The 21,797-nt window shown below is 44.3% G+C and overlaps 1 long non-coding RNA gene across 3 annotated transcripts in view; it reads left to right on the forward strand.

Annotated features, from left to right (window-relative positions):
- LOC121025483 (uncharacterized) overlaps window positions 1-21,353 on the forward strand; it is an 88,776-nt gene extending 67,423 nt beyond the window's left edge. Inside the window, exons 4-6 of one of the 3 annotated variants that reach the window (XR_005788067.1) lie at window positions 8,171-8,256; window positions 10,141-10,290; window positions 20,863-21,353. This is a non-coding gene — a long non-coding RNA (uncharacterized LOC121025483). Of the gene's footprint in view, window positions 1-8,170; window positions 8,257-10,140; window positions 10,291-10,749; window positions 11,194-16,103; window positions 17,713-20,862 lie in introns of those variants that run through there. The other 2 variants (XR_005788066.1, XR_005788068.1) reach the window with 2 other exon arrangements.
- The last annotated feature ends 444 nt before the right edge of the window (window positions 21,354-21,797 follow it).

Raw genomic sequence — 21,797 nt, forward strand, 5'->3', positions numbered from 1 at the left:
TAAGTTCATTTATTTATTTTGAGAGAGCGAGACAGGGAGAGCATGAGCAGGGGAAGCTCAGAGAAAGAGGGAGAGAGAAAGAATACCAAGCAGGCTCCTCGCTGCCAGTGTAGAGCCCAAAGCGGGGCTCAAACCCACAAACTGTGAGATCATGACCTGAGCCGAAACCAAGAGTCAGACGCTTAACTGACTGAGCCACCCTGGCACCCCTTTATTTAATTTTTTTAAGTTTATTTATTTATTTTGAGAGAGAGACAGGGGGGTGGAGAGAGAATCCCAAGCAGGATCTGCACTGTGAGCACAGAGCCCGATGTGGGGCTCGAACTCACAAACCATGAGCTCATGACCTGAGCTGAGATCAAGAGTCAGACATTTAACCGGCTGAGCCACCCAGGTGCCCCTATTTATTTAATTTTTATTTAAATAATGTTATTTTGGTGTCAAGGTAATGCTGTTTTCATGGGATAAATTGGGAAGTATTTCCCGCCCTTAATTTTCTGGAGGAATTTGGGTAAAACTGATATTATTTCTACCTTAAGTTTTTGGTAGACGTCACCAGTGAAAACCTCTGGGCCTGGAGTTTACTTTGTGAGAAGTTTTATAATTGCAAATTCAATTTCTATAATAGGTGTAGAACTATGAGTGAGCTTTGGTAGTTTGTGTCTTTCAAGCGATTAGTCCATTTCACTTAAGTCCTCAAATTTGTTGACATAAATCCATTCCTGACATTTCTTCATTATCCTTTTAATGTCTGTAGAACCTGTTCTGCTGTCTTCTTTCTCATTATCTGAAAGAACCAACTTTTAGGATCCTTGAATTTCTCTGTTTTTTTCCGCTTTCTGTTTCATTGCTTTCTGATTCTTCTTACCTGGGGCTCAATTTGATCTACTTTGTCTAGTTTCTTAAGGTAGAAGCTGATGTCAATGATCTGAAATCCTTCTTCTTTTCTTACATATGCATTTAGTGCTCTGAACTTTCCTGGATGTACTGCTTTAGAGGTATCTCACACATTTGATATGTTTTCATTTTCATTCACTTAAAAATACTTTACAACTTCCCTTTTGATTTTTTCTTTGACACAGGTGTTATTTATAAATGTGTTATCATTTAGTTTCCAAATATGAGGGCAATGTCCAGATATCTTTCTGTTACTAGAATCTAATTTAATTCCATTGATGTCAGAATACATACGTAGTATGACTCAAGTGGACTCTTTGCTCCGTGTATGTTGAAGCTTTATTATTAGGGGCATAAACCCTTAGATAGTTATATCCTCCTGATGAATCGACCCCTTTATTATTATCATTCCCAGGTAATAGCATTGGATCTGAAATGTACTTGTCTGTTATTAACGTAGCCATCTGTTTTTCCCGTATCTGGCTGTTAGTTAGGTAGGCTTATTAGTTTACCGTGGCTGCCATAAAACAATTACCAAAATTGGGGTGGCTTAGAACAAGATATTTATTCTCCCACAGTTCGGGAGATGAGAAGTCCAAAATCCAGGTTAGACAGTACCACATTCCTTTCTAAGGCTCCAGGGGAGAAACTGTTCCTTGCCTCTTTCAGCTTCCAGTGTCTCTTAGCATTCTTTGTCTTGTGAGTGTATCTCTTTCTGCGCTTTATCTCCATATTGCTTTTCTCTGTGTGTCTGCGTCTACCTCTGTGTGTCTCTTATAAGGAGATGTGTGGTTGCACTTAGAACTCCCCAGGATAAACTCCTCTTCTCAAAATCCTTGCGCTAAATCATATCGCTTGCCAAATAAGGTGATATTCATAGGTTCTGGGTGTTAGAGCATGGACAAGTCTTTGGGGCCACCATTCGGCCTACTACACGTGGCATAGTTTTTCCCATCCTTTTATTTTGAACTTATTTCTATATTTATAGTTAAAGAGTACTGGAAACAGCATACACTTGGGTCTTACTTTTTTATCCAGTCTGCCAGTCTTTTCAGTTGAGGGGTACGGTAGATAATAATGCCCCCCCCAAAGATATCCATATTCTCATCCTGCGAACCTGTAAAATATTACCTAACATGGCAAAAGGGAGATTGCTGATGTGATAAATTGAGAAGTTTGATAGGGGAAGATTATCCTGGATTATGGGGGTGGGCCCCATCTAATCACAGACATCTACAAGAGGGGAAGGCAAGAAGGTCAGAGTGGGAAGGAGGTGTAGTGACAGGGCAGAGGTTGGGGTGATGTGCTTTGAATATTGAGGAAGGGGCCACGAGCTAAAGAATGCAGGCGGCCTCTGGAAGCTGGAAAAGGCAAGGAAACAGATTCTCCCCTAGAGCCTCCGGAAGGAACGCGGCTCTGCTGACGCCTTAATTTTAGCTCGACGAGACCCGTGTCAGATTGCTGACCTGCACAACTAGCGGTCGGGTCATTTATGTCGTCGTGAGCCACTAAGTGCGCGGTAGTTTGTTACAGCAGTGGCGGCAAACGAGTATCAGCTGCTTAGATCGCTTCCGTTTAATGCGATTATTGATGCCATTAGGTATAAATGTTTCATCTTGCTTTTTGTTTTCTCTCTGTGTCATCTGTAGTTCCTTTTTTTCTGTCTCTGTCAGGTTGATTGGATGCTTTAGTCTTTATCTCGTTTGTTGACTTTTTGGCTGCAATTCTTTGTTTTTTTGTTTTTTGGTTTTTTTTTTTAATTTTTTTTTCAACGTTTATTTATTTTTGGGACAGAGAGAGACAGAGCATGAACAGGGGAGGGGCAGAGAGAGAGGAAGACACAGAATCGGAAACAGGCTCCAGGCTCTGAGCCATCAGCCCAGAGCCTGACGCGGGGCTCGAACTCCCGGACCGCGAGATCGTGACCTGGCTGAAGTCGGACGCTTAACCGACTGCGCCACCCAGGCGCCCCTGCAATTCTTTGTTTTTTAATCCTAGTGGCTGCTTTGGAGTTTATAATTTATCGCAGCCCACCTTCAAGTGATAGTCTATCCCTTTACAAGTAATGTAAAACCTTTACAATAGTGTGCCTCTATTTCCCCTCTCCTGATCTTTCTACTAGAGTTTCCATATAATTTCCTAATACGTAAGTTGTAAAGCTCGCAATACATTTTTATCCGTTTTGTTTATAGTCAATTATCTTTTTTTTTTTTTTTTTAAAAAAAGAAGATGTGTTTGTGCGGGGTGGGGAGCGGGGAGAGGGGGAGAGGGGTAGAGAGAGAGAGTCCCAGGCAGGCTCCACGCTGAGCACACAGAGCCGGGCACAGAGCTCGATCCCATAACTCTGGGACCATGACCTGAGCCAAATTCAAGAGTCAGACGCCCAACCAACTGAACCACCCAGGTGCCCCCTAGTCAATTATCTTTCAAAAGAGATTTAAGAAATAGGAAATATATCTTATGTATTTAGTCACCAAGCTAATATTCTGTATTACTTTGTGTAGATCCATATCTTCATCTGGTTTCATTTCCCTTCTGCTTAAAGGATATCCCTCAACATTTATTACAGTTCAGGTCTGCCAGTGATGACTTTTTGAACCTTTCATATGTCTACAATGTCTTTATTTCGTCTTCGCTTTTGCCATCTAAGCCATTTTAAGTGTGCAGTTCCATGGCATTAATCATCTCTGTCCACCTCTAGAGCTGTTTTCGTCTTGTGAAACTGAAAGTCGATCCCCATTAAATAACTCCACTTTTTTCCCCCCCATCGGCCTCTGGCAAGCACCATTTTCCTTTCCATCTCTATAAACATGACGATTCCGGTGCCTCGTATGAGTAAGATTATACAGTAGTGGTATTTATATTAAAATCCCCCCTGAGCAAATAGCTCGTGCAGCTTTTTCTCCTGGTTAGACCCGGACTGATACATTTATTTGGACAGTTTCACCATCGAGGCGGCATGGCGATAATACTTCGAATCCCAATGACATGAGTTCAGCTGTCACTTACTAGCTGTACAAGCAAACGACTTCATCTCTAATCCTCAGAATGTCACCAGGGAAAGATGGAAAGAGAGTCATGCCTCCTACCCAGAAGTTTTGGGGAGGATATCTGAGCGCACCTCGCATCTAACAGGCATTCAGAAGCTATCCTTTACTTTCACTCATTTCTTCATCAGCACCCGCTAAGTACTTAGGTCTATCCATCTGAGCCGTAGCCTGCCACAGTATCTTTTTTTTTTTTTTTTTTTTTTTTTTTTTTACCTCCCCGTCAATGCCACACTGTGTCGTGGCCCATTTTCTTGGGATTCTTTTTCAACAAATGTTTATCTGAAAAAGTAACCAGAGCTCGTGGAACAGGGAAAGCAAGGGATACATTTTAGGCACCCTGGCAGGGTCAATAAAGGGCGGGTTATGGGGGGAGGGACAACTTTTGGCCGCCCCGGCGTAGCATGGAACCACAGGGAGGGATGTCTCAATGGATTCTCTAGGAATTAGCCGTCAGCTCCCTAGCACGGTTCTCAAAACACTTGGTGTGCGAAATGAGTAAATAAGTGGTGGGCAGGCAGATATCTTTTCTTTCCTACTATCTCTTGCCCCTACTCTTTGAGCTCAGTGGGCCCGGCCCTAGACAGATTCGGGCAACAGATCCGGTTGTCTCTGGTGCCCTTTGTGTCCTCCTACCCAAGGTCGTTTCGCTCTCAAATCCCAGAAAATCCTGTTCTTCCCTCGCTGTGTGTTCCAGTTCCTGCTCTCCACATCAATTCTACAGAGTTACGGTCGGGCCACCTAGGGGATGAGGGTCACAGAGAAGAGGGCCTTCATGCAACAAGGGTATCGTACTTTGCACCGTCGGTCGCCATAGCCGAGCACTGAGCCCACAGGCGCTGGACGATACTTCCCCACCTCCCGAGCCCTTTTCTCCCTCTCTGGGGATCCTTTTGGACGAGCCTGGGGTAGTTTGGTTTTCGAGGGCAGATGAGCCACAGAAACGGAATAACTCCTTCTTAGATTGCTGTATCTCCCATTGGTGGTTCAAAGTCACTGTCCTCCAGATTGATACAATGAGAAAAGTATGAGCCTCTACTAGGGCATCTCCATGCGTGGGTTGCTCTGTCCTATCTTGGCCCACGGGAAATGAAGGAAAGTAGCTATTCTGTTTAGGTTACAGAGGATCAACGTTAAAGATTCACTCCTTTCTTTATTTATCAAACAAATGGTCATCATGTACTTCCCACACACAAATAGATTCTGACAATGACCTCCTTGGTATATTGGTTTGTTTTCTGTTTACTCCATCAGCCAAACTCTTCAGAGAAACTTGAAGACCTGCAAATGGTTCAGTTACAAAAGCAAACAACACTCAAACATAAAGTTAGGCAACCTTTTTTGAAGGTTTTATTTATTTTTTGAGAGAGAGAGAGCACACACAAGGAGGGGTGGAGGGGCCGAGGGAGAGAGGGACAGAGGATCTGACGGCACCGAGCCCAGTATGGGACTTGACTCACGAACCCTGAGACCGTGACCTGAGCCAAAGTCGGATGCTCAGCCAATTGAGCCACCCAGGCGCCCCAAAGTTAGGCAACTTTGAAACTACCATCAGCAGATCTTTCCAGGTTTCATTTAAAGGCAAACACAACTTGGGGCGCCTGGGTGGCTCAGTCGGTTGGGCGTCCGACTTCGGCTCAGGTCATGATCTTGCGGTTCGTGGGTTCGGGCCCCGCATCGGGCTCTGTGCTGACCGCTTGGAGCCCGGAGCCTGCTTCGGATTCTGTGTCTCCCTCTGTCTCTGCCCCTCCCCTGCTCATACTCTGTCTCTGTCTGTCTGTCTGTCTGTCTCTCTCTCAAAAGTAAATATAAACATTAAAAAAAAAATAAAAGCAAACACAACTTGAGTACCAGGTGTGAGCATAAAACAATTATCATCTTCTAAAAATAAACTTGGGAGAGTATGAGTGTACTCATCAAGGACATAAAATCTCCCAGTTAGCACAGCCACCTTCAGAGTCGGTGCCCTTGTTCTTGTGGGGTGGCCACAGCTACTTGTCTTTTGCAACTAAAATCAGACCTCACCTCCACCTTCAGGAAGCTGGCCTTCACCCCAAGCCTGGGTTTGATGCCCCTCTTCTGGGCACCCTGAGGATCCTGTGGTTCCATCTGTCAGAGCTCTTATTGCACTGGCTTGTCTGTCTCCCTTACCTGGCCGAGGGCTCTCTGAAGGTAAGGAAGATGCCTTGTTTGACATCTTGCTCAGTAAATGTCTGCTAGCTGACTGAAAATACCCCGGCATCACAGTTTTGGACTATCTTCAACGGTAGCAAATCTTTCTTCTTTTAATGGAGAATGTGATTTCGGGAAAACGTGTTATTCAGAAACATGTTGGGCAAATAAGGTACTGCCCAAACCGAATAACACTGTCTTTATTTAAAAACGAGCGGTGGGGGCGCCTGGGTGGCGCAGTCGGTTGGGCATCCGACTTCAGCTCAGGTCATGATCTCACGGTCCGTGAGTTCGAGCCCCGCGTCGGGCTCTGTGCTGACAGCTCAGAGCCTGGAGCCTGTTTCAGATTCCGTGCCTCCCCCTCTCCCTCTGCCCCTCCCTCGCTCATGCTTTGTCTCTCTCTGTCTCAAAAACAAACACACATTTAAAAAAAAAATGAGCTGACTGCTTTTCTCCTGCGAATCATGAACTGGCTCTGAAAACTATTCCAAAGAAGGAATCACAAAAGGTTTTGAGCAATTGAAGGTTCTCAGGACAATAGCTTTGAAATCGACATTCATTTAGATGTTTAGGGTCCAATATGCAGTCAGAGAAAAATCAAACAAATAACTATTCGTGTTGAAAATTACTGAACGCCTGCTCTCAGGAGCAGAGCATACCGTTTAGAGGTTCAGAGCATTTCCCCGGAGCTGGACTACTTGGGTTCAAGTCCTGGCTCTGCAACAAACTTAGCTGTATAGTCTCTGACAAGTTACTCAACCTGCTCGTACGTCAGTTTCCTCATTTGTAAAATGGGGATAAATCGTAATCTCCAACATAGAGTCATTGTGAGGAGTAATTGCGTTAGTCACATAAAGTGCTTAGAATACAGAGCCAACTGTCACTGTGGGAGAAACATCGGATACAGGGAGAAGTCTAGTAGCGATAACCATCGCTGTGCGCATCTATAAGCATCCAACGTCCTCCATGCAACTCAGAGCACTGTGTCCCGAGAATATGAGTGTCAGTAAACCAGATGCTTGATATTCACGGTAGTGATGAGAACAGAAGGACCTGCGACTAGAGATAACACTCTTCTACTAAAATACTTTTTTTTTTTTTAAACAAAGGAATGGTATGTGGTGTTAATGACTGTGAAAGTATTCAGTGTTCCTCACTTCACTTTGAATAGAAACCAGTCTGGACAGAGAATTCATAGACCCTTATAATCAATATGTCTCTCTCTTAAAAACATTTCGGTTCCAATTTCAAAAATTAAGACAGAATGGTGCTCTGATCCTGAAAGAATTGAAGAGTCTGGAGGGATCTGCCATTTCGCCAGGATGATTTAGAGCTTTGCTGTGGATTCAAATTGCATCAAAATTTAAGAATAGTAATATCAAGTGATGATATAATTTACATTTGGGGAGTCTGTTGGTTCATTACTGTATCATTTCTTTTACTGTGCAGAAAATAGTTCTTCTAATGAAAATGCCGGTTGCCTTTTTTAAACTAGAGTTTCCCTCTCTCAGAAATAGTCATGAAGACGACAATTTGTGTTGCAATCAGTTATTTTGCATGATTCATGAAGAAACGCTTTAAAAATAACTTTGTAATAAAGAGAGAAAACTGTTTCTTCACGATTGTGATTCATCAAAATTATTTTTGAACATTTGGCAACTCCTGTTTCTGAAAACTTTCAAGAAGTACTTTAAAAGCCCCTGCTTTATGGATTCTGCAAAAGCTTCACGAAGTGAAAAGGGGCTCGAGAGATGAGACGCTGTGGTTTAGCTGCGTGTACTTGGCCTCTACTTATCTCTTCGGTCTCTCTTCTGAGAAGTTCAAAGACGTCAAGAGATTATTTGGGGAGGAACTCATGTCATTGCAGAGAGGAACAGCGTGGGCCTGCGACCCTTCCAATATGGCAGCTTGTATCCTTCGGCGCCCAAGGGGCCAGCCAGGGATGCGGTGTGTGTCGAAAGGTTCCGCTCTGACAAAAGAAGGAGGTGGGGTTACCATGCCATTCCCTTTTCCCCCCATTCCACTCCAGTTAACAAGGCCATTTCTTTCTTCAGTGGAGCCCTGGGATGGAGGCACCGACATGTCTTCTGAACAAAGGGAGAGCGAATATGGCGGCGGCGACGGGAGCCACGTGCTGTATGTGAGTTTCCTGCTTAAAGTTTGTAATCGCTATTTCGGGAACGGGCAAGATACCATTCTGAGTTGTACAGAACGAGCACGCAGCTGTCCCAAAGCGAAGCTCTTTATTCTGCTTGCACGGAGCATGAGTAGGGCAGCTCATAAAGTGTCCTCAGTGCTGGGAAGGAAGCGCGCCCTCCGAACATGCGTCTGGTTAGCGCCCTTTCTGGACGCCAGTAATGACGCCTGGACTTTCCAGCCTTGCCTGGGACTTCCTCAGGGTTCTGAAAATGACATGTTCACCGACTACAGCTATTATAATCCCCATCGTGCTTCTAACTTCAGGATCTTTTTTTTTTTTTTTTCTAAGTCTGCTACGATGGCTGCTTAAGTTCAGTGGCAGTTTGACTTCTGGTGTTCTTTCATAGGATCTCGGGGCATCCTGACTCCCTACCCTTGTGGGTCCTCTTGCCTCCCTGCCTGCTTTCCCATGGGTCCCCCAGACCCAGACACTTTCAGTCAGGATGCTACATCGGGGCGGCCCAGGTCCTTTCTGTGTTGAAAATTCCCACCTAATTCTCCCCTCTCCAGGCCATGGTCCCAACCTAATTCTCCCCTCTCCAGGCCATGGTCCCACTTTCCGATGTCTCCTTCATGGTCCCTCAACCTTAAAATATCCACGAATGGCGCTTTGGTCCCTCGATGTCCTAATTCAGTCTTTTGAAGGGCGAGGGTAGAAGTTACTCTAGGAAGTTCATGAATCCTTACTTGAAATTGAAAACTGTGTGGTGACAAAGGGATTTATGCCTCCTGTTTCACCCTGTGGTTCTGGCCTTAATGAATAGTAAGCTGTAATGCCTCTTAAACTGTTACCACAAATGTCAGAACGAGGTGGGGAAGCAATAAATTCACTTTGCTTTGGCAAAACATTTATCTGGCACCCATTCTTTGCAAAGCGCGGTGCCGGCTGATCTAGGATAGGGAGATACATACAATCGATAAAAACCTACACAACATTCATGTAAGACAGATTATGAGATGTGCTGCTATATAATATGGGAGAAGAAGGCATTAATGCAAACCCCTTTTCTTTTTAATTTTTTTTTTTTTTTGAGAGAAGGGGAGAGAGAGAGAGAGGGAGAGGGAGAGAAAGAATGAATGAGCGGGGCAGGGGCAGGAGAAAGAATCTTAAGCAGGCTCCATGCTCAGCGCGGAGCCCGATGTGGGGCTCGGCACGGGGCTTGGAGCAGGGCACGGGGCTCAATCTCATGACCGTGAGACCCTGACCTGAGCTGAAATCAAGAGTTGGATGCTTAACTGACTGAGCCACCCAGAGCCCCTATCATCCCTTTGCCGAACAACCACCCCTTCATCCTTTTTTTCTTAAACAGATTCAACGATTAGGCCTGCTCGTTCTTAATTTTTTTTCTTTTTTCCTTATTAGGAAATCTTTCAGACCTAAGAAAGGTATATAAATCACTAAAATAAATACCCAGTGCCCACCACTCAGCTGAAGAAATCAAACGTTGCAAATCCACTCGAAGCTCCGTGTGTACCCACGCCCTAGAATTCTCTTCTTTTCCCGACACCCTCTGCTTTTGACTAGCAGCTTTCAAAGATGACCCTCATCAAGCCCTATCTTCTGGTATTCATGCCCTCCCCTTGAGTGTGGACTGGACTTAGGGACTTGATTCTAATGACTAGAATGTGACAAAGGTGATGGGATGTCACTTCTGTAATTAGGGTCCAAAAGGTCCTGCCTTCCATCCTGCTGGCACTCTCTCTTGCCCTTCACTTGCTCTGATAAAGCCCGCTGCCGTCTTATGAGATGTTTGTTGGGAGACCCACATGGCAGAAAGTCAAGGGAGACCTCTAGCCAACAGTTTATAAGGAACTGAATCTTTAGTCCAACAGCCTGTGAAAAACTGAATCCTTCAAAGAACGATGTGAGTGAACTTGGAAGCAGATGCTCTCGGTAGAGCCTTCAGATGAGACTGCAACCCTGGCTGACACCTGATTGCAGCGCTCGCGAGAGACCTTGAAGCAGAAGCCGCAGGTAAGGCATGCCTGGATTCCAGAAAAATGTATGTTTTAAGCAGCCAAGTTTGGGGGTAATTGGTTATACCACATGATAACAAATGCACCTTCTAAGAGGTAACCACTATCCTAAATGTGCTGCCATTCCTTTATATGGTTTTATATATATGCTACATTTATATGCATCATCCCCTTGCGTGCCTATCTAAATACATGCACACACATATTATATAATATATGTGATACTATATATTCTATACATATATGATGCATATATGCATACACACACATATATAAATTATCAAAGGAAACCCAAATATATCCCAAATATATATGTGTTTGGGTTTCCTTTGGTAATTTTGCTTTCTACAGCAGTACGTGTCTAAAAGTTTAATGTGCATAGGAATTACCTGGGAACCTTGTTAAAATGTGATTGCGAAGGTCCAGGGAGGGCCTGGGATTCTCTGTTTCTCCAAAGCTTGCAAGTGTTGCTGATGCTGTTGATACATGGACCACATATTTAGCGAGAAGATTCCAGCGGCTAGATGTGCATCTCTCTCTTTAGACAAATTGTTTCAACTTGACATTTTAATTCATATTGGCTACCAAGAAAAGAACTCAAAAGAGGCCTACCCAATGATGGAAAGTGATGGCTTTCGAAGAAGGTAAGGGGGGCCAAAACAAAAGAAATCATGTAGGGAAAGATTTCACTTCTTATTATTTACCTAACAAGGAATCAGTCCACATTCGAGTTTATTCATTTAAAACAGACCTTTATTTCTAACTTAAATGAATGCTGGAAAATATATGTGTAGAATTTAGGATAAAAGTCAGATGTTGGTGGATCTCACTTTTTGGGAGATGAGATTTGGAGTAAATACCAGTGTTGATAAAATTTCCCTGGGCTTCTAAACAACAACAACAACAAACTAAAAAGAGTGAAGAACAGATTTTTTTTTCTTTTTTCTCCATTCTTTTCCTTCTGTTCTTCCTATAGCTACAGAGCAAAATAAGAGAAAATTAACAATTGTATATTCACCTGCACCAGTGACTTTTTAAATCTAAGAAAATAGTCTTATGTATATACATGCTATATCTCAATAATATATTTTCTCCTTGTAATTTGGAATCCTGTGTGTCTGATGGCTTCGATCACCTGACTGGCCAGCCTCAATACTAATACGTCAAATGCTTGCCTCTCCTTCCCTCCTCTCTTTCTTTTCTTTCTTCTCTCCTCTATTTCTTTTCTTTCTTTCTTTCTTTCTTTCTTTCTTTCTTTCTTTCTTAACGTTTATTTACTTTTTTTTTTCCAACGTTTTTTATTTATTTTTGGGACAGAGAGACAGAGCATGAACGGGGGAGGGGCAGAGAGAGAGGGAGACACAGAATCAGAAACAGGCTCCAGGCTCTGAGCCATCAGCCCAGAGCCCGACGCGGGGCTCGAACTCACGGACCGCGAGATCGTGACCTGGCTGAAGTCGGACGCTTAACCGACTGCGCCACCCAGGCGCCCCTACCCAGTTAAACTTAATGAACAATAAACAAGGTCATACAAAGAAAGCTAGAAACTCTGAGGGGCATAAAATAAAAGTTAAGCAAATGATACAACTACTCTAGGATATGCAGTATGGGTAAGGGGCATTAAGGAATCTACTCCCGATATTATTGTTGCACTATATGCTATTTGGATATAAATTTCGATGTAAATTTTAAATTATTTTTTCAACGTTTATTTATTTTTGGGACAGAGAGAGACAGAGCATGAACGAGGGAGGGGCAGAGAGAGAGGGAGACACAGAATCAGAAACAGGCTCCAGGCTCTGAGCCATCAGCCCAGAGCCTGACGCGGGGCTCGAACTCGCGGACCGCGAGATCGTGACCTGGCTGAAGTCGGACGCTCAACCGACTGCGCCACCCAGGCGCCTCAGTGTCTATTTTTTGAGAGAGAGAGACAGAATGTGAGTGGGAGAGGTGCAGAGAGAGGGAGACACAGAATCGGAAACAGGCTCCAGGCTCTGAGCCATCAGCCCAGAGCCTGACGCAGGGCTCGAACTCCCGGACCGCGAGATCGTGACCTGGCTGAAGTCGGACGCTTAACCGATTGCGCCACCCAGGCGCCCCAACGTTTATTTACTTTTGAGAGAGACAGAGACAGAATGCAAGTGGGTTAGGGGCAGAGAGAGAGGGAGGCACAGAATCAGAAACAGGCTCCAGGCTCTGAGCCTGACGCGGGCTCGAACTCACGAGCTGTGAGATCATGACCTGAGCTGAAGTTGGACGCTCAACTGACTGAGCCACACAAGTGCCCCTCTATCTATCTTTCTTTCTCCCTTCCTTCCTTCCTTCCTTCCTTCCTTCCTTCCTCCCTCCCTCCCTCCCTCCCATTTTTAGAAAGGCCATTCTGGGATTTAAATAAAGCTTTTTGTAAGAATGTGCACAATTTCCATTTCTGACCAAGTAATGGGCCTGTATTCACCCTCTCACTTCAAACAACTAAAAAGCAGGACAAATATATACAAACTCTCCCTGACTTGGTTTCCTGAACCCTCAGATTGGTGCTCTCAACTCCAGGGGTCTGCCAGGCTCTGCCTCAGCTCCCCTTCCCCATGTCCTATCCTGGAAACTTCCTGAAGTCAATAAATTGGGCCAAATCGTCCACCTTAAGACACTGGAAAAGAAGGGCCAACTCACCCTAAAGCAAGTCACGAGGAAATAGTAAAGATCAGAGTGGAAATTAATGGGAGAGAGAATAGAAAAATAATAGAGAAAAATTGATGAAACCAAAAGCTGTTTCTTTTGTCAACAAAATTGACAAACCTTTAGTTAGATTGACCAGGAAAAAAATACAGAAGACTCAGATTTCTAGCATCAGAAATGAACTTTCATAAACATAAAGGAATTCTATGCCAACCAGTTAGACAGATGAAATGGACATATTCCTAGAGAAACACAAACTACTGAAAGTGACGAAGAAAAAAATAATGTGAATAGACCTATGATAAGTGAAGAGACTGATTAGTAACTTTTTAAAAAACCAGCCCACAAAGGAAATGCCCCAGGTTCAGATGGTTTATCACTAAATTATAACATTTAAAGAGCTAATACTAACCCTTCACAAACTCTTCAAAAATGGAAGAGGATGGAACCCTTCCCAGTTCATTCTATGAGGCCTGATACCCTAATACCAAAACCAAAGACACCCCAAGAAAACTACACATCATTGTCTGTTATGGATATGGGTGCAAAAATCCTCAACAAAATACTAGCAAATGAATGTAATGACATATAAAAAGAATTATGCACCGTGAAAACTGGGATTTATCCTAGGAATGTAAGATTGGTTTAGCATCTGAAAAAAATCAATGAATGTTATAACAATTGAATACAAAACAAAATCACATGAGCATCTCAATAAATGCAGAAAAGCATTTGACGAAATTCAACACCCTTTCATGATAAAAGCACTCAACAAACTAGGAATGGAAGGGAGCTTCCTCAACTTAACAAAGCACATCTACAAAAGACCCACAGCTAACATCATACTTAATGGTGAAAGAATAGATGCTTTATCCTTAAGATTAGGAACAAAACAAAAATGTCTGCAGCTCAACATTTTACTGGAGTAGCAGCCAGGGTACTTAGGCAAGAAAAGGAAATAAGAGGCATCTAGATTGGAAAGGAAAAAGTGAAATTATCTCTTTTTGTAGATGATATGATCTTTTTTTAAAAATTGTAAACGTTTATTTAAAAATGTTTTTAATGTTTATTTATTTTTGAGAGAGAGAGAGACAGAGTGTGAGTGGGCAGGGGGCAGAGAGAGAGGGAGACACAGAATCCGAAGCAGCCTCCAGGCTCTGAGTTTTCAGCACAGGGCCTCACACGGGACTTGAACTCACGAACCATGAGATCGTGACCTGAGCTGAAGTTGGACACTTAACCGACTGAGCCACCCAGGGGCCCCATCATGATCTTGTATGTAGAAAATCTTAAGGAATACACACACACACACACACACACACACGCACAACCATTATGTGTTCATAAAAAAGTTCAGCAAGGTTGCAGGATACAAGATCGATATACAATAACCAACTGTATGTCTGTATATTTTCAATGAACAATCCCAAAATGAGATTAAAAAAACAATTTCACTTACAATAAGATCAAAAAGAATAAATTACTTAGGTGTGAAGTTAAGAAAAGGACCAACGCTTATATACTCTGAAAACGTCAAGACACTGTTGAAAGAAATTAACGATCTAAATAAGTGGGCACACATCCCATGCCCATGACTGGAAGATTTAATATGGTGAATATGGAAGTACTTCCCAAGATGCCCTACGGGTGTAATGCAGTTCCTATAAGAATCTCAGCTGGCTTCTCTTTAGAAATTGGTGAGCTGGGGGCGCCTCGGTGGCGCAGTCGGTTAAGCGTCCGACTTCAGCCAGGTCACGATCTCGCGGTCCGTGAGTTCGAGCCCCGCGTCGGGCTCTGGGCTGATGGCTCAGAGCCTGGAGCCTGTTTCCGATTCTGTGTCTCCCTCTCTCTCTGCCCCTCGCCCGTTCATGCTCTGTCTCTCTCTATCCCAAAAATAAATAAACGTTGAAAAAAAAATTTTTTTTAAATAAAAAAAAAAAGAAATTGGTGAGCTGATTCTACAATTCATATGGAATTGCATGTGACCCAGAATAGCCAAAATAATCTTGAAAGAGAAGAACAAAGGAGAAGGATTCACACTTCCCGGCTTCATAATTTACTACAAAGCAATGGCAATCAAGACAGTATGGTACTGGCATGAGGACAGACGTATAAATCAATGGAATAAAGTGGAGATTCCAGAAATAAAACCATGTGTCTGTAGTCAACTGATTTTTGACCAGAGTGCCAAGATCATTGAATGGTGAAAGAATAGTCTTTTCAAAAATAGTGCTAAGACAGCTGGATAACCACATGTAAAAGGATGAAGTTGGACCGTGCCCCACACCATATGCAAACATCAACTCAAACTGGATTTTAAAGCCTAAATATAGGAGCTATAACTATAAAACTCGTACAAGAAAACATAAGGGTAAATCCTCATGACCTCAGATTTGGCAAAGGATTTTTATTTATTACACCAAAGGGATAAGCAGCAAAAGGCAAAAATAGACAAACTGGGCTCATCAAAATTAAATACTTTTGTGCTTCCTAGAACACACATGAAAGTACAAAGACAACCCACAGAATGGGAGGAAATATTTCCAAGTCATCAGTCTTATAAGGGAGTTGTATCTAGACTATATAAAGAATCCTTACAACTCAATGATAAAAATATAAATAACCCAATTGAAAACGGGCCAAGAATATGAAGAGATATTTCCCCAGGGAAGATGTACGAAATGCCAATAAGCACATGAAAAGTTGCTCAGTGGTCATCAGAGAAATGCAAATCGAAACCACAATGAATTTCATGCCACCTTATACCCACCAGAATGGCTGTACTAAAAAAAGTCAGATAATAACAAGTATTGGCAAGGATGAGGAGAAATCAGAACACTTGTACATTGTTGGTGGGTATTTAAAATGATGCAGCCACTTTGAGGGGCACCTGGGTGACTCAGTCGGTTAATGTCCGACTTTGGCTCAGGTCATGACCTCTCGGTTTGTGAGTTCAGGCCCCCACGTCGGGCTCTGTGCTGACAGCTCGGAGCCTGCAGCCTGCTCCGAAATCTGTGTGTCCCTCTCCTTCTGCCCCTCCCCTGCGCTCAAATGTTCTAAAATTGGTGAAAGTTGCACATTCTGTAAATATGCTAAAAACCATTGAATTGTACATTTTATTTTGTTTTATTTTAGAGAGTGAGAGTGCAAGCAGGGGAGAGGGAGAGAGAGAGAGAGAGAGAGAGAGAGAGAGAGAGAGAGAATCCCAAGCAGGTTCCACACTCAGCATGGAGCCCAACATGGGGCTCGCTCTTACAACCCTGCTATCACGACTTGAGCGGAAATCGAGTTGGATCCTCAACCGACTAAGCCACCCAGGCATCTCTGAATTGTACACTTTAAACAGGTGAATTGCATGGTATGTGAATTATATCTCAACAAAGTGGTTAAAAAAATAAGCCGACGCATTCATAGGGCTCGTCTTGCTTGTTTTCTCTCTGGGATCACTGTCCTGTGTTGCCCAATACCTAGCATCTTGAAGACTGTTGCTTCACATTGTCTTTTTTGTTGTTGTTTCATGCAGGAGGGTAAATACAAATCCTATTACTCATCGTAACCAGAAGTTAGCAATCTCCCTATTTTTTTTTAATTGGGGAAACCGAGGCCCAACGCAGCTAACTGGCTTGCCAAAGTTCACGTTAGTGAGTGGCAGAGTCAGGACTAGCCGAGACTTCCAGATATCTAATCTGAAGTCGGGACAGGATTGCTTCCTGTCTGTCCAGCTTCTGGGGCAACTTGATGGCAGACGGTTAATTAAGCAATCATAGACAATGTAAATATCTGTGACCTGAGGATATCTGAAAGGCCCGGATCGGTTCATTGCCTCCCCCTCAACCAGCAAGCATTGACTGCACACCTACGTGCGAGGCTTGTTTGGGAGAACTCCCTGGGGACAGAGAAGCAGGTGCCATCATCCCTGGCAACAAGGGGCTCACCATCTGTTTGGGGAAAAAGGCTCCACTCTCTGTGGAACATCTCTGTGGCTTGGGCCATTTACCTATTATATAATAAAATGGCTCACTTCACTTGCAGCCAAGACGATCAGGAGGGGTTCATGGTGTGCGGGGGCTCTTCTCAGGAAAGGTTTCCCAGAGGAGGAAGAATTTGGGTCTCAAAACACAGGCAGCACCCCTGACTGGGTGGGGCACTGAAGGCAGGACATTGTCTCCGCAGGGCGTGTGTGAAAACGCGCACAAGGCCGCAGAGGTTCCTTGGCTGTAAGAAAAGCCTGAGTCTTGCAGTGGGAAGGCACAGGGGGGATATTGTACCGGCCAGAGGGCAGACCTAGGGGGTTTGATGGAAGTCCTGTGATGAGGAAATGACTAATAAGGAAGCCCACTGAGAAATCAAATGCGCCCAGGGAGACAGGTTTTTATAGGAAGGCAAGTATCTTCTGAGATCACGAAAAGCTGGGCTGTCCACTTGAAGTTACAGGACAAAATATTCCAGACCCTCATCATTCAATCACTCACTGAGCTTGTATTGAACACCTACTATGTACTGGGAATTGTGCTGGGGGCTGTGGGTTCACAGGTGCCTGAGATTCGTGGCTTGCCCTAGTTCATGGTCTAGAGAGGAAGACACTTGGATGATGACAGAAGGCATATTAGGTGGTGGGTTTTCCAGAAAGTGTAAATTCACCTTCTTCTTTCATTTTTTTCTCTCCCTTCCAGTTTCATAACTTAGAGAATTGTACTCCCCACCCCAACCCCACCAAAAAAAAGAAGAAAAAAAAACCCTAGCAGTTACAAGTGTCTGAGAAAAATACAAACATACCCACGTATCTTCGTTGACGGTTAAGTCTGATTACACTCCACTCAGCAATTGCAGAGCAGATACATACTCCCTGGTGAGCTAACAGTAGAGTTTCAGGGAAAATTTGTAATAACTATGAGCATATTATAAAGTCAGAAACCCAACTTACCAAACAGATTCATGAGAGAGTGGTTATTTCACAGTTTTAAGGTATCCTTTATTTTCTATTCTATCTAATCCATTCTATTCTATTCTATTCTATTCTATTCCATTCTATTCTATTTTTTAAGTAGGCTACATACCCAAGGCGGAGCCCAACATGGGGCTTGAACTAACGACCCTGAGATCAAGACCTGAACTGAGATCGAGAGTCAGATGCTTAACTGACTGAGCCACCCAGGCCCTCTGAAGGTGTATTTATTTTAGAAGAGATTCACAAAGTTACTGAATTTGAGTGAGCATGCGTTTGTTCTATTCCCCAGGGCTTTCAGATAGGGCGTTTATAGAAAGTGACTTGTCCCATCCCATAGCTAATTAGTGGCCGAGCCTAGGAATCCAGCTCATTCTTTCTGAGCCCCAGACTCTTCACCTGAGCTTCCCTGGGAGAGAAGGTTTGCTTCCAGACTACTCATTAAACACTAAGTACAACGAAGGGAAGAGAATGTTTTAAAGCTCAAGGGTGCGAAGCCATAAGTACAGTGACAACCAACTAAAAACTCAGATAAAGTACCTCTGAAATGATCACGTGCTGCAAAGTGGTCGATGGGAAAACAAGACTTGAATTCCTTAAAAGGGATTTACACGTAAAGATCTAGGAACTCCTCAAATAGCAATATTCTGTCTCTGGGACCTTGTACAAATCATTGAGCCTTCCTCGTTCTCTGTTACTCATCGTGTGTGTGTGTGTGTGTGTGTGTGTGTGTGTGTGTAATATTTATTTTATTTTTGAGAGAGCACGAGAGCGTGTGCACAAGTGGGGAAGGGGCAGAGAGGGGAAGACAGGATCCCAAGTGAGCTGGCAGCAGAGAGCCCCATGTGGCGCTCAAACTCACTGACTCTCCAGCCGTGATAAACTGGTAGCGATTCCCTAATGAGCCGGCCTCACTCACCTCCAGGCTTTGCAGTAGCTTTTTCCTCTAGAATGCGCAGCCCCTTCCAGCACCCCTTTCCTCCCCTCAGCCCTGTAATCCTGCAGAATTTTGTGTCCATATTACCCACCTGAGAAGCCTTCCACGGATCAGAACTCTCCTCCTCTGTGCCCCCCCATCAGCGCGCTATGCGTCTGTCTTAGCACTCATCACCTGATTAAAACTGCCTTTTCCCATGTTGGTCTCTCCCACTCAGTTCTGTAGGGCTGTCTTACTCTTCATCCTGTTTCCAGAGGAGCCTTTCGAATGAATGATGAATGTTTAAATGCTTTGTAAATGGCAACTTGCAACACGAGTGTTAAGTATTACGTAACATTACTGTGTTCGGGCTGGTTATTTAATATTGTTGGCCTACTCACCCATTTGATAATAACGAATATCACATTTCAATTACATCATTCTGGTTCCTTCTTTTTTTTTAATGTTTATATCTTTTCGAGAGACAGCGTGAGTGGGGCAGGGTCAGAGAGTGGCCGGGAGGGTGGGGGGAGCGGGAGCCGGGACGAAGGATCTGAGGCAGACTCTGAGGCCTGACTCCGGGCTCGAATTCACAAACCTTGAGACCATGACCTGAGCCAGAGTTGGATGCTGGTTCCTTCTTGAACCCAATGCCCATAAAGGCTACCTCGTAGTGAGTATTTAACTTGGGCTAGGTTCTGTGGTAAGATTTGAGACATATGATCTCGTTTATACATCATCATAGTAATCTTATGAGCTAGGTTCGATTATAAGCATCATACCCATTTTTTAGATGAAAGAACTAAGGCAGGCTCAAAGAGGTTAAGTCGCTTGCACAACATCAAACAGCTAGATTTTGAATCCAGGTGCTTTGAGTTTAAGATTCAAACCCTAATTCTAACATCTCCCAGTTCTGCCAAAGTTTTCAGATAAGAACACTGTCAACAGTGGAAAGCAACCCACAGAATTCGAGAAGTGGGAGAAAAAAATGGGCAAAGGACTTGAATAGACACTTCTCCGAAGAAGACATCCGGATGGCCAACTGGCATATGAAAAAGTGCTCAAATCACTCATCATCAGGGAAATGCAAATCAAAACCAGAATGAGATGCCACCTCACACCCACGAGGATGGCTTTTATAAAAAGAAAACAACAGAGAATGACAAGCGTTGACGAGGATACGGAGAAACCGGAACCCTTATGTGTTGCTGGTGGGAAGGTAAAATGGTACAGCCACCGTGGGAAACAATATGGTGGTTCCTCAACAAAAGTAGAAGTAGAATGACCAGCCAGTCGCCACACAAGCCAGCAATTCTCCTTCTGGGTGGATATCCAAAAGAAGTGAAAGCAGGGTCTAGAAGAGAGATTTGTATACTCACGTGTATAACAGTACCGTTTGCAACAGTCAAAATGTGGAAAGGACAGAAATCCTGACGCAGGCCACAACATGAATGAACACTGAGGACATTATACTAAGTGAAGTCAGCCAGCCAGAAAAAGACAAATACTGTATGATTCCACCGATCAGAAGTTATCTGGAGTTGTCGGATTCACAGAGACGGAAAGTAGGATAGTGGATGCCGGGGGCTGGAGGGCATTGGGAATGGTGGGCTGCTCTTTAACGGGTGCTGAGTTTTGGGTTCGCAAGATGAAAACGTTTCTGGAGGAAAGTTTCTGGGAAGGAAACACCTCTACTCCGAAGGCAGTCAGCACATATTTTACTCGGAACAGTCGGCAGATGGCTGCGGGTCCCTTCTGTTCCCAGCAATCACATCGCGACTAACTGCACTGTGCATTTTCCATCCCTGGTAGCTAAGCCCAACAGTGACGCGGGGCATCGTTATTAATAGGTGAAGGACACACAAAGAGGGAGGGGAAGTGGCTTGGGCTGAGTCACACAGCAAAGTTAGAACTCCGAGCTCCCAGGCACTCACCTCGCTCGCCCACACACCTGGCAGCCGTGGAGACTTGCTCCTTTTTGTACCCTGGGCGACCAACTCTGGCCAACCAAGTGGGTCTGATTTGTCTTGCAGAGAAATGAAGCAGAATCTTCTTTGGGATGGTATCTTGTGATCTTTCTGTTTCCACCGGTTGGCAGGAAAACAGAGACCCCCACCACTTGCTGAATGACCTTGAACAACACATCATCGGAAGTCTCCGGGCCCTCAGTGTTTCCCTTCAGTAAAATGTAGGCAAGAATTATTGCGACCCAGCACCCTGGAGAGAAACTCGGGATGAGCCAGGGAGAGAAGGGTTGGGGTGCACTGACCAATCCATTCTGCACTATCCTTTACGTGGATGGACCCCCCCGACCTGGCTGAGCATCAGAAGCACATGGGTAGCCTTTAAGAATAGAGATTCCTGGGCCTCGGCCAGCCCAGCTTATTTCTACTCCTTTTCTCCAGCCGTGTGGCCCCTACCGTGAAGGGAACCCCTTCGAGTTGAGCATTGAGGTGGTCCCTGACTTCCCTGGTTAAATAAATCCACTCCAGCTGGGCTCAAGGGCACCTTCTCAATGAGCTGGGAAGCAGTGTAGTCTGTCTCCTTTGAGCTCTTGCTTAGACTCACTGATTCCCCGATTTTGGCATCTCACCTACCGCCGGTTACTTTTCCTTAAACCTTTGCCTCACACGGAAAGAAGGTTCGACAAAGAGACAGGAGCCCTCGCTTGCAATCCTGGCTGTGCCGCAGGCTGCCACCGCGACCCACAGCAAGTCACCCGCTTCCGCTAGCCCTCAGTTCCCTTGCGTGCGAAGCCAGGGCTGATCTGTCAAGTTTTTACACTTTCAGTTTTTGGCTCTGGGTTTTGGCTACTCTGGATCTGCAAGGGGCCTTTTTCGTGTCGGTGCCGTTAATGCCCGCGATGCCTTTTTTCTCCCCTGTAAGGACTGCCTAATTGATGGGTCACCCCCAGTTTATCAAAGGAGAAACTCAAGAAAAGAGTAAGTGTGTGCTTTGGCCAAGCTTC

This window comes from Herpailurus yagouaroundi, unplaced genomic scaffold (genome assembly GCF_014898765.1).
Source record: "Herpailurus yagouaroundi ecotype Mexico unplaced genomic scaffold, PumYag 67641, whole genome shotgun sequence".
Lineage (NCBI taxonomy): Eukaryota > Metazoa > Chordata > Mammalia > Carnivora > Felidae > Herpailurus > Herpailurus yagouaroundi.